Consider the following 13,916-nt stretch of genomic DNA (forward strand, 5'->3'; position numbering starts at 1 on the left):
AAGGCATGACATACGATGAGATTATCACTTTATTGACCTTGGATGTAGGGTTAAATCATATTTTTTGTCTCTCTCACCATTCAATCTATAATGGTAAGAATTATTTGTGACATTATTTCAGTTGCGTCAATTCTTTTACTTATAAAATAAATATTTAAGTGACGAATTCAACCTTCCATCTAAAAAAACAGATGTTTTATTCACTCATAAACTCTCGTTGGAATTCGCAACCACATCACATATTTCCCCAAATTCCACAAAATGACAACTCATTTTGACAAATTAAAGGGAGAATAAAAAATGGTGCTTTTTTTATCCTTTCATGTTGGAAGAATAAAGAAGATTTGTAGGGAAAAAAAAAGGCACATTTGTCAGGGAATCTATGCCAAAATTTATAGGAATATTGTTTCACTTTGACATATTTCTTGGCTTGTGTTAGGGTTTTGCGTAACTTTTTAGTTATAGTTTGCAAAAAAAAAAAAAAAAATTAAAAAAAAAAGATAAAACTTATAAATTTTACATCATAGATTTAATTTTAATTTTGTGCCTTTAATTTTACAAATTTTAATGGAGTATTTATGGTTTTGACTTTGATGCTTTGATGCTTATGATTTTAAAAGTTTCAATTTCGTTGCTGTGATTTAATCTTACAAATCGTCATAAGTTGTTATTATAAATACATGACACATTTTTCAATTTATATAATAATGAACTAGTATTTTCCATTTACATAATTATGTCAGCTAATTGCATTCCAGTTCTTCTTCTTTTTTAACTAGAAATTGCATTATAGTTCAAGGTTGAGTAAAAAAGTTTAATAAAAAAATGGATGAGTTTTCATATAGGTAAAAATATAGTTTACGACTGGTGGAGAGATTTAACCAAACCATAAGAACTAAATTAAAATTTTTAAAACTCAAATATCGAATTGAAACTAAGTTAAAATGGTAAATGTAAATATGAGTTTAGCTTAACGGTAAATGACACGTGTATATAACCCAAGAGTTCATGGGTTCGGATTCCCCACCACAATTGGTGTACTAAAAAATGTTCAAATGGAAAATCAAACTTGATCATTTAAGTAAAAAAAAAAAAGAAATATAAAGAAGTTTTTAAAATAATTTAAGGAGTACATTAAATTTGTGAATAATAATAAAAAGATTAGCGATATGAAATTGTCAAAGTAAGCTATTAGCTCAACCGTAATTGACATATATCTCACACAAGAGATTATGAATTCGATTCCCACCCCATAGGTTGTAATTGAAAATTTCTCCCAACACCAAACAATTTTAAACTGGTTTTTTTAATTTATGTTTACTTGTTTTTGTCTTCTAGTAAAACCGTGAGTTAAGCACACGATTTCATTTGTTATACTCATACAAATAATATATAGATAAATTCCTTCTTTTGCCTGCAATAATTTTGTGGATCCAAAGCTTGAAATGGATTCTTTTATTTTATTTTATTATTATTAATGAGATTGTTTCAAACTCTCTCATTTAACTTTTCCCTCTTTTCCTACAACTAAAAGTTGGTGGTGCTTTTATTATGGACCAAATAATTATTAATATCTTTTTTTCTTCTTTCTTGGGGTGAGAGATTGAATGGTTAACTTTTAAAATAGTAATAGATGTCTTATCTACTAAGGTAAAAAACTTGCTCCTCAAGGGTCGTTTGGTTCAAGGTTTCAAAAAAGATGTCTAGGATTAAGATGTCCCTGAAACAAAGATAACTGTATTTGATTGTATATATGTCCGAGATTAAGATGTCTGAAAATAAGTTATATATGTTTATTTTGTGCGATTACTTTAGAAATATGCATTTTATGTCATTGTAAACATTGATTAATGACCAATCAAATTTAAATAAATAATGTAAATTATTTTATTTTATATTAGCATTCAAATTTCAAATTAACAATTTTGTTATATTGACAATTAGCACAATAATCAATTGAGTAGTTAATATTAAATGTTATTTAACTAAAATCCAATACATACATATTTAATAAAATGATATATTTATATAAAGCTTTAAAATCAATCAAAATTAACTACAAAATTAATCTTTTCATCTTATTAATTGCATCAATTAATTACATTTTTTATAAAAAAAATTCAAGTATATACTTTAATAAATTAATTTATTACGATAAAATAATTAATTTAGTAAGTAAAATTTTAATATTGTTTTATTAATTATAAATTTAAATTAAATATTTTAATTAATTAATTTGAATAAAATAAAGTAAATAATTACATTAAAAAAGTATTTAAAAGAAGAGAGACAAAAGTCTGACACAAAACACATGCCCAAACCTGTGTAACAAACATTGTCCATGGGAATAAGTGATGCTTGAGAATAAGCGATTCTGGTAAAAAAAGTTTCCAATCTGTGTAACAAACAAGAGGTTTACTTGCCCATGTCATTCTCACCTAGAAAACTCCCAACCACACGGCCCCTTAAAATGAAGCTTCCACCTTGACATAACACCGTTGAATATTTGACAACTAAAAGAGAGAAATGCAAAAATAAAAATGAATTAAAAAATAATGAATTGTCAAATATTCATGGTGTTGAGGAGGAAGTTTCTCGACTTTAAGGAGCCAAGTTTTTTCCATCTACTAAAGTATGTTTAAATTAAAACATAGATTGTATCCTCACAAATTATATATTATAAGTAGATAATTAAGGTTTCTTATATGAAATAAAAATTAAATTATATGTATACCATACACAATATATTATAATCATAAATTTATTACACAATATCTAACACATCAACCTCATTAAAAAAAAATTGGCATGTCAACAAACACACTAAAAATTTGATAAGTTTAGACCATTGATTGATAAGTTTAGACCTGCTAAATTGTAGACTCAACCGACCGCTAGAGTTTAAACTTATAACTTAGGAATAGAAATTACCAATGTCTTAACTAATTGTATTATGCTTAAATCGATTGAGATAATATTAAATTTAGGACCTATTAACTTGAATATAGTTCAATTAATTAAAATATATATTATCGATCAAAACGTCATAGGTTCAAACCCTTACTTCTGTGAAAGAAAGAAATAAGATGATTCTAAACTTTTTCTCTCCCATATAATAAAATTAGAGAGCATAATTAGAGGAGCAAGAGGAGAAGATATATATATATTTTCTTTTTTTCATTCATCCTCTCATGATGATTTGACATGGGATCCCAAAATTTAAAATAATAATAATAAATAAATAAAGGAGTGGGATGGTTTCATCATTCCTTGTAAATGGAGGTTGCCCCCACCCTCACCAATATTCAATATCATATATCATCTTTCCTCCACTTTCTCCTCTTCCTTTCCTTTTCTTCTCTCTCTCTATTACTTCCACATATCAATTTTAATTTATTAGTTTTTTCATGAATTAATTTCTTTTTTTTTCTTTTTACAATACAATATTATAAACAATATGTTAGGATGGGAAAAGTTATTAATGTCTTAATCATATTGGTAAAAGTATTTGAACACCTAATTATGATTAAAATGAGAGAGAGGATCAAGACCCATTTGCAGGTTCTCAACCAGTTGTTTGGTAATTTTTTTTGTTTTGTTTTTTTCAATTTGATAGTACTTTTTTCTCTGGCTCTTTGTTTACAAGTAAGAAAGTGAATTGGAACCGCACCAAATAATCATTCCTATTTGTTGGTTCTCCAAAATTTCTCTTTTAGAGATTAGTTCTCAAAGTAAAACGTTAAAAAACAATATGTAAATAAATCAATTTTATTCGGATAATTATAAAATTATGAAAACAAACTACACATAGAAAACAGGAAATAGGGATAATAATAATCCTTGTTTCTCACAAGAATAAAAACAAAACAAAAGAACAACATTTATCCAATAATCTTCACTTTTAAAAATATTACATCACGAATAAGAAGACAATGACTGAAATTCAAATTTATAACTTATGGAAAGAGATACTAATATCTAATTACTCTGTAACTCTGCCCTCCAAATCCAAAACCGGGCATCGAATACAGTAATAATATATTTTTCCTTTTGTGTAATACCCAACTTGTGGTTGGGTTTTTAGATTTGGTTATAGAATTATTTAATGAAAATTTGTGGTTTAGTCTTAAGAGGTAGCTGGAATTAGTTAGCTTTCCAGGTGAGGCCCTCTAATTCAATATTTTCCTCTCTTTTTCTTTTCTAAATGTTGTTGCCAGCCAAAACTTAGAATCGTTATAATCATGGATTACTTTAACTTTGTCAATTTCAAAATGAAAATGAAGATTTTTATTTTTTTTTTAATTAGGAATCCTTAATTTGCAAGGCTAAAGTTAACCTCCAAAAGTTGAGTTGATGATCAGAGAGGGGTTTGGTCAATTTTCTTTTTTTCTCTTTTTTAAAAAATCTTTGTGGGATCCTAAATTGGCTTTGGCTGAGGAGAGGACACATTACATTCATATCCTTCACTCTTTGATTCTTGAGGTGGGAAATGGAATCCAATGACAAGCAACAAATTCTTCTTTAAAATTTACGTAATGTTAATTTTGATACAAAGTATTTATTGGAAATTTGATGTGATGTTCATTTATTATATGAGTTGATGTAACATAACTCAACAGTTAAGATATTAGTAATTTTTCTGATAATCTTGAAGCCTTGAATCTTCGTTTTATCATTTTTACAATATCATGTTCTAAAAATGTAATATATATTCACATAAATAGGTGTTTGAAATCAGACTAAAATATATCATTTAAAAATAAGCTAAAATAAATAAAACAAAATGTTATCAATTGGATAAAAGTAATTTAATTTTTTTTAAGAATTACACAAATCTTTCTTGGATTACACTAATTATCATATATGGAATTCTGGGTCAAATTAATTGCTCGACATCTGTGACAAGAAATTGAGTCATTGAAAAATTTGTGTTATAATGTCAAAAGCAAATAATTATAACATTTCATTAGGGTGTGGATGTTATTCTTACAAATTTATCATATCATAAGAATATTGAAAATTATAATTTTAAAGCCAAACCGAACATAACTCAAATAGTTAAGGCATCTATGATCAAAAGGTTATGAGTTTGAACTCCACCCCTACATGTTGTACTCAAAAAAAAAAACAAAAAAAAAGCAGGAAAGGTATTGATACTAATCATATTGTAAAAAAGAACGAGTTGGTCTATTTATACATCTTATCCATCCGAGAACTAAATAATATATGAATAAACTATTAGCTGGAAAAAAAGGAAATATATAAATAATGTTTAGGCCAAAAGATATATAATTTAATCCTCAATAAGTAATTTTTCAATTTTACCCTAAATCGTTTATAAGTTTCAATTAATTTCATCTTTTATTATATTGTTTTCTTTTCAAATGCTTATTATCATAAAACATTAAAACTTATTGATAAAATAATGATATAGCTTCAAAAAAAAAAATTACTGCTTAATAATTGAATTAAAAATATCATATATTTTAATTTGGTGAAACCTATGTATGTATTCATAAAATGAAAAACATGACAATTTATATAACCTAATATGTCGTGATTTAACCAACCTGAAATGACATACTGTTCTAAAGAAAATGAACCCACTAAAAATGTTATTACACTAATAACTAAAAATATCATTTAAAATTAAACCTTTTAAATTTCTAAATTATCGATTTAAGATGAATTTAGGATAGTTTCTTATTAAAAATATTTTTAAATAAAGGTAAGTAATCATAGTATTCATACAAATAAAAATAAGTACTCTGAAGGGAAAAAAAAAACTGATTAAATGTTTCGAACACTTTTAAGTATTTTTTTTATTGTCTATTTTAGATTTCTTTCATACTACCAAAAATGTAAAAGGTGTGTTAACTTTTGAAGCCTGCTTTTAATCAATTTTCTTTTTCCTTTGAAAAAAAAAATATTAAAAGCAGTCTTCCAAATTTTAACCAAATAATACTATTTTTTAAATACTTTTAATATTTTACAAGTTTTTTTTATTTTTTATAATTGTTTCATACGCACTTTAAAAGCTTGGTAGGTCAAACAGGTTTTCAGTAAAAAAAAAAAATCAATTTTTACTCTTAAATTTGGCTAGTTTTATCAATTCACTCTGAACTTTTAGTTTCATCGTTTCATAACTTTCAGTTTCATTATATTGGACCATAAACTTAGATACGTGTCACAATTTCTACCAACATATTCAATTTTTGTTAGTTCACCCACTAAATTTAAAAAAAACAAAAAAAATAAAGTTAAAAAATATCCCTAATTTAAGGAACAAGCTTTACACAAATTTAAATTTGATTCACGCACAAAATTGATCCTAAATAACTCCATAAAAACCTAAAAAAAAAAAAAAAGGAACTTAGCTCTATTGTCAATGTTTTTAAAATTTTTTAATCAATTTCTTACCAAATATATATCTTATAATTTATTGGACACGGAGAATATGCATCACTTTTTGAAGTTTACAGTAAATATGGCAACAATTATAAAGTTTATGATTAAAATTAATCTGTTGCACGAAAATCAAATATGTAAATGATTAAGTTAGATATTCTCAATCCATAAAATTTCCATTCGTATATATTCCTGCATCTTGATGATTCCTCACCATCCAAGAATCACATGCAACATATAAGTGAAGTGAAGGAAAGAATAAAAATATTTTGTATCTAAAAGAAAAAAAGAAATTGATGATTCCACACTTCCAATGTGATGATGACGCGTGTTGCCTTTTTTTTTTTTTTTTGCTAATGAAAATGAAGTGGGCTCAACAAAGTCATGAGTTTGCCCTGTTCATTTTATGAAGCAGAAAGTTGATATATATATATATATATATATATATATATATAATAAAGTTTTAGAATTTAATACAATCATATAATATATAGAAATATGATTTATGAACAGTACATTGCACCACCACCACCTCTGGCCTCCTTCCCTCCCCATGTGAAGAAGATTATCTAAAGTTTTTCGAAACAAAGAAATATCCATTTCATCCACTCAATTCAATTATTACCTTTTCTCTCTCTTTTAATTAATCTTCCTTTAATTAGTATTTCATAATCATATTACAAATATTAATTTCTTCTTTTCTTACCCAAAAACGCCCCTTAAGAATGATTACTTACTAATTCTCTCTCTCTCTAAACTAATGGTGTCTTGTTTTAGTTATAGATATAAGTTTTCATGTTGTCTCTCACTAACTTTGGAAGGTAGTACAGAGAGAAGAGAAACCTAATTTCCCACTTAATTTTCTTCTTAATTTGAAATCTGTGATTTGATTTTATCCTTTTTTTTTATTAATTTTAGATTAGAACGATTGTTTTAAAAATATAATATTAAAATAGGAGTGAATGTTCAAACTTTAAACTAATGTCTCAACAAATTAAATTATATTCGGATTGATTATTTAATATAAGATAATCAAAATACTCTTAAAAGTTTTTAAATTACTTAAAATTAGTTTTAGTGTGTGTATCTATATATACACTAAAATATTATTTAATATATAAATATATATCACTTAAAAACATTATTTCTAAGAGTGATTATAAACTTACTCTAATATTTGAGAAAATAAAAAAGTAATTGAGATTGTTGAATTTATTATTATTTTTTATTTTTTAAATAATGTAGATAGAGTGAGAATTCTGATCATTAACTTCTAACAGATACTTAAATCAATTAGAAATTAGATTTAGAAATTAATCGAGAAAATTATTTAAGAACATTTAAATGTTAGAATTTCATAATTATTTATGATAATACTATATCCATTATTGAACATTACACAAAATTATGTGGAAAGCTACAATAAAAATAAAATAATGAAGTTTCTTTGCATTAAAGGGAGGGAAAAACTGCGACGCGTAGCCACACGCGCTTCAGGTGAAGGTGGTTATGAGAAGTTTCGACGTAGCCGGTCCAACACGGGTTCCCCGGGTCCCACGAACAAGCTGACAGACATGAGATCCAACGCAGTAAAACGTGACACGTAAGTAGCTGAGGTTGTTTTGCAAGTTCTGATTGGTCATTCACCAAACTATTTATTCGCCGCTGTTACTGAAATATGTCTCAGAGTAAAAGAGAGGAAAAATAAATAAATAACTGTAGCGTGACATGGGCCCATCGAAGACGCTCCAAGTGGGCTCCACCGAATCCGAAGCTAGTTAGCTCTGGCAACGAACCAAACATTTGAATTTTTTGGACGTTGAACTGCAACCTCTTTCGGCTCAATTACTTTTCTAATTGACTATTGTACCCTCGGATTGCCGCTATTTTATTTATTTAATGTAATTTTTTTTAAAATAATTTAATGTAATTTTGAATTGAGCTAATCAATTTTTTCTTTTTATATTATAATAAATGAAAAATAATGCATTCATATTCATCAATATGTTGCCCAACATTGATCAGTGAAGTGTGCTACAATTATTTACAATAACTTTGCCTATATATATATATATATATATTTACAATAACTTTTTATGCATTATGTTGGCTTTGAAATGTGTCATTTAATACAAGAAATTGAAAAGTTAAGAAAGTTTAATTGGGTTAGAGGTAATATTTACTAGTGATAATATTAAAGATTGAATGACAAAATACATTTTTGGTTTCTGAGATTTGCGGTAAGTATCCACTTGGTCCCTGAAGTTTCAAAATGAACATGTTTGGTCCTTAAAGTTTAAAGTAGATGTCAACTTGGTCCCTCGAGTTTGAAAATTATCCTTGAAATTTGAGAAATAGTTCTAAATGATCCTTGATTTTTTTACTATTAATTAACTAATATTAAAATGACATGGCAAATTGCAATTAAATTATTTATTATAGTTGCTGATGTGTCAAATTATATTAATTAAATAATATATGTATACGTGATGGTACTTTCTCTCTCCTCTCCTCGTCTCTTCCTCCCTCTTTCTCCTACCCTTTTTCAGCGATCGCCACATCTTTGCTGCCACCGTCCGCCATTCATACCGGACATATATCATTTAATTAATATAATTTGACACATGAGCAACTACAATAAATAATTTAGTTGCAATTTACCACGTCATTTTAATATTAGTTAATTAACAGTAAAAAAAATCAGGGACCATTTAGAATTATTTCTCAAACTTCATGGACCAAAAATGTTCATTTTAAAACTTCAGGGACCAAGTTGATACCTACTTTAAACCTCAAAGACCAAAAGTACCCATTTTGAAACTTCAATGACCAATTAGACACCTACCTCAAATCTCTGTGACCAAAACTGTTCATTTTGAAACTTTAGGGACCAAGTAGACACCTACCTTAAACCTCGGGGACCAAAAATATATTTTATCCAAGATTTAATTAAGACATATTACATCAAAGTGAGCATAGTTTAGCAGTAATTGGCATATATCTCCAATCAAGAAATTGTGAGTTCGATCTCACACTCTCACATGTTGTACTTAAAAAAAAGTCTACAATGAATTTGTCTCTTCACTCCCCCTATAAAAAGTGTTTATTTCCTTTTTACAAGGTTATACCATTGCATGAGCTTGAGGCGTGTTTCTACTAAAACAAGTAACATTAATGACTTCTAACTTCATATTTTAAATATATTAATTGTACGATGAATTCACCAAACAAATAAAAATGTTTTTCCCACTTCGATCAACTAATATTGATCTTATGAGACTACTAATGACAAAAATTTAACTTTAAGAAAAAAATCATTAAAAAAATCTAAGTTTAAATACAATTTTGCTCGGTATACTTTTAGTTTGGGTTAATTTTGATCACTGTATTTTCAAAACGTTCAATTTGGACTATATACTTTTAACTTTTGTTCATTTTAATTAGTCTATGTGCTTTCTAAATATCTCTTTTGATCATTGTAATTTTAAAAAATGGTCATTTCGGTCCATATTTTTTAAAAGTTTAACATAAATTTTATACACAATGGAAACTCTTCAATACAAATTTATGACTACATCTCAATAAATTTAGTGAGTGAAATGTGATGTTAAAATTATGATTAAAAGGCATAAGATAAAAATGAAAATGAAAAGATCAAAATAGTCACTTTTCAAATTACAATGACCAAAATGGACATTTTAAAAGTACATGAACAAACTAGGACCAAAATAATCACTTTAACCAAAATAAATTAAAGTTAAAAGCACATGAATCAAAATATTATTTAAACAGAAAAAAAAAGCATTTTTTTTCTCTTTTTGGCATCCATCATTAATCATATTTACTTTTAACTCCCGCCCAAGTATGCTTATAAAGAGGAAAAACATATATCAACATTTTTTATATAATATATAGTGTGAGAGTGGGGATTCAAACACTATTTTTTCATTCAAAAAATAAATGTCTTAATCCATGGAACTAAATTCAATTCGACAGACATGAAAAAGAAACTCTAATGATTGAAAACATAAAACAAATGAAATGAAAGATAATGATAATGATAATTAAACTAAATGATTCAGTTAATTTTTTCTTTGATTGTTGAATGTTTATTTGTTTGTTGGTAACTATTTTCAACAACCATAATTTTTAAATCTTGTGTGAGTGAGACCGATGGCCAACCGCCTGGTACTCATCGTTTTTTCTTTCCAAAGTCACCTTTTTAATAATTTTTATTATTAATTTGAATTAAAAATAATGGTCCTCACGTCCTCATGCCTCACGCCTAATTTTTAAATATATACGTTCTTAAAAACTTTATTTTCTTGGATTCCCTTTTTCACTTTGTTTGAATTTTCGCCAATTCACTAAGTATTATGTAACGAAAGTTTTTTATCAATCAATTTTTAACATTTAACAATGCTGAAAAACTAAATTGAAAAAATAATATAAGAAACTAAATTAAAATTTTCTTAACGAAAAGAACTAAATTTAAAAAAATAGCAAAACATTGGTCTAAAATATATATTTAGTTTAGAAAATAAATATTATCATTGACAATTAAGAAAGAAATGCAAAAACATAAATATTATTAATTTTAAATAATAATGAATTATCAAATATTTAATATTTTACCGTTTGAATAGTACATGTCATATCAATCAGTCAAACGAGACTTCATCTTTTTTTTTTTCCCAAACTTCAAAATTTAAAATGAACTTTGAAAGTTTCCAGCAACTCCCAGCCCAGGATGATTATTTTCTTTTTTTTTTTTCCTTGACTTTTTCAATAATTTCCAGTCAGACAAGGCCTCTAATGCGACATTGTTTTATAATTAAAAAGCGCTGCTAATGGACAAAAAACCTACCGATCTTTCGAATTTCAAAAATTAAAATAAGGTTTTATTTCCCATATTTATTTGAATATTTTTAAACTGTCATGGCGGGAATTTTTTCTTCCAACGGTGCACCTTAATTTTAAATTAAATATATATGTAAATTTTTCTTCATTTGACAAGGATTTAAATTTCTAAACTTTTAAGTGGAAGGAATATATCTTAATCAATTGAACTATACAGGTTTAACTTTATACTAAAATATTAGAAAAATCATTTAATGAAATCAAAATTACATAAAAAAGTATAAGAGCTTTAAATAGATTTTTGGACGATAAAGTTTGATAAAAGGTTTTACTTTTGATATTCAAGCTTTAGAAAATGAGTTAAAACTTATTTATACTTATATTGAGACAACTTAACAAATATGGGTTTGGTTTTACCTGTACGTTGTTAGTTAACTCAATTTCTTAACCAAATGGATATTGGTTATGGCTAGTCGATAGTTCATCCTCAATCCTAAATCTAAACAATCTCTCTTTTCATGCTCTCTACTATTCTAAACTTTCAAACATTCAAAAAAAAAAAAAGTATAAACACATGTTTCTTAATATATATTATATGAGCCAACATGATTTTGATTTAGCTTAGAGGTAATTCGCACATGATCCTAACTAAGAGACTATGAGTTCTTATTGTTGGAATATCCATATAGGAATTAAATTTACCTAACCCATCAACTTAAGCTTTTGGTTGAGTGGTGATTTATTTATCCTTAATATGGTATCAGAGCAGGAGGTCCTTTGTTATTGAAGTGGTGATTTATTCATCTTTAATACGAATCTTCACATCTAATTTGTTGTACTATTTATATTCTATAATTTTTTTTTGTATATATTGATAGAAACATATTAATAGGTTAATTAGGAAATATGTGGTAAACTTATTATTCACTTCATTATCATCAATGATAATGCTGACATTATGCCTCCAAAATTAACAAACAATTAATAGAATACTTGGTATAGAGAGAAAATGATGCTTTGAGTAATTACAACTTTCTATATTCTTTCTCAAAGATACAAAGTGATCAAATTGAGAAAATATGAATGGAAGAAGAAAGTTTCAACCAATTCATTTTTTATTTTATTTCATTTAATTTTTAATCATAAATAGACTTTCGATACCAAATTCTTCCATTGACCAATATATCAACGAAAATGCTAATACATCGATGCTGATTTTAATCTATAAATATGAACGCCATCAATATTTTAATTACGTACATAGACAACCTCTAAATAATTATCAACCAAACTTCTAACCAATTTAGTTTGCATTTAAGTATATACCATACACCAACACTTTTCATTCGTCTTTTTGCCCTTTAAGCTATTGCTCATAGATGTCACTATACATGAGGGGTAAAAAATTGTAAAGTAATGGTCATGTTCTCACCACTTTTTTTCTTTATATGTCTAAGAATTAATTAAATTCTTAAGCAAGCAACATATTAAAGAATATTTATGTTAAGAGTATTTATTTTGCATATTTTTGTAGTTTAATTAGGTTCTTAGTTTAATAGATAATAACTGGTTGAACTTATGAAGATATAGAAAATTCAATATTATATACAAAGAGTATGGTTGGTCTCGATATATTAAACATCAATTAGCCTCTTATTACCTTTTTAGACGGGGAAGATTGTTTGTGATGAAAAATAATCGGGATTAAAAGAAAATAACAACTACAAAAATTTATGTAAAAAACTCTAAACTAGAGAAAACATGACCTATCAAAAAGAAAAGTCTACCATGTGAAAAATATTATAATCACACAAAACTTTCTCTCCTACCTCAATTATAGAAAATACACGTGGCATAATTTAATTTGTCGATTTTAAAATCAATTTAGGACACATGTAAATTTAGCATTGGTTCTAAATATAATCTTAAATTGTGACGTGACATTTATTAATTGGCCAAGAATTGTCCATCAACAAGGTGAACTTCCTCTACTAATACAACATAAATCCAGCTAGCTCTGTACCCCAAGACAAATACGATGTGAAGAACCTGCCGATGCAATCATATCACCCCATATAATTTTGCTAAACATACACTGAAAAAAGAGATGGTCTCGAGTCTCAACCCATCAAAATAGAGAACATATAGGAAACTGGAATAGGAGGACACCGAAAATGTATTACCAATCACAAATAGCCAACCCAACTAAAAAAGAATGTTTAAGGGTAAAACCCATCAAACTAATGGTGTCAAGACACTTGAGAGCTAATAGGACGAATGGCAATCATAGTACTTAGAGATGGAATACAATCTTGATCACGGTCAAAATCTAGATAATACTATCCTTCGTATATTTCCAGACAAGAAGTTACAAGCTTGCAGCTCCGTAAGATCAGTGGATATACCTAAACCACTACCAGACGGCATCTGACCCTAAGAAATCCAACGAAGGCAAAGGATTCAACCACACAAAACATTTCTGGCCGTCTCCAATAACTTCCCAACGACGAGCCGAAACCAATTACAAACAGAGTATTAACATTCCAGCAGCAAAAGGAAGTCCTAAATAATCCTACGTGGCCAGGTCATCCCATCATCACGTGACACATGGCAGGTGCATAAAATTACCACCTCTAACCTCAATTTAT

This window comes from Momordica charantia (genome assembly GCF_013281855.1).
Source record: "Momordica charantia cultivar OHB3-1 chromosome 8 unlocalized genomic scaffold, Mcharantia_2.0 BLBB01000008.1, whole genome shotgun sequence".
NCBI lineage: Eukaryota > Viridiplantae > Streptophyta > Magnoliopsida > Cucurbitales > Cucurbitaceae > Momordica > Momordica charantia.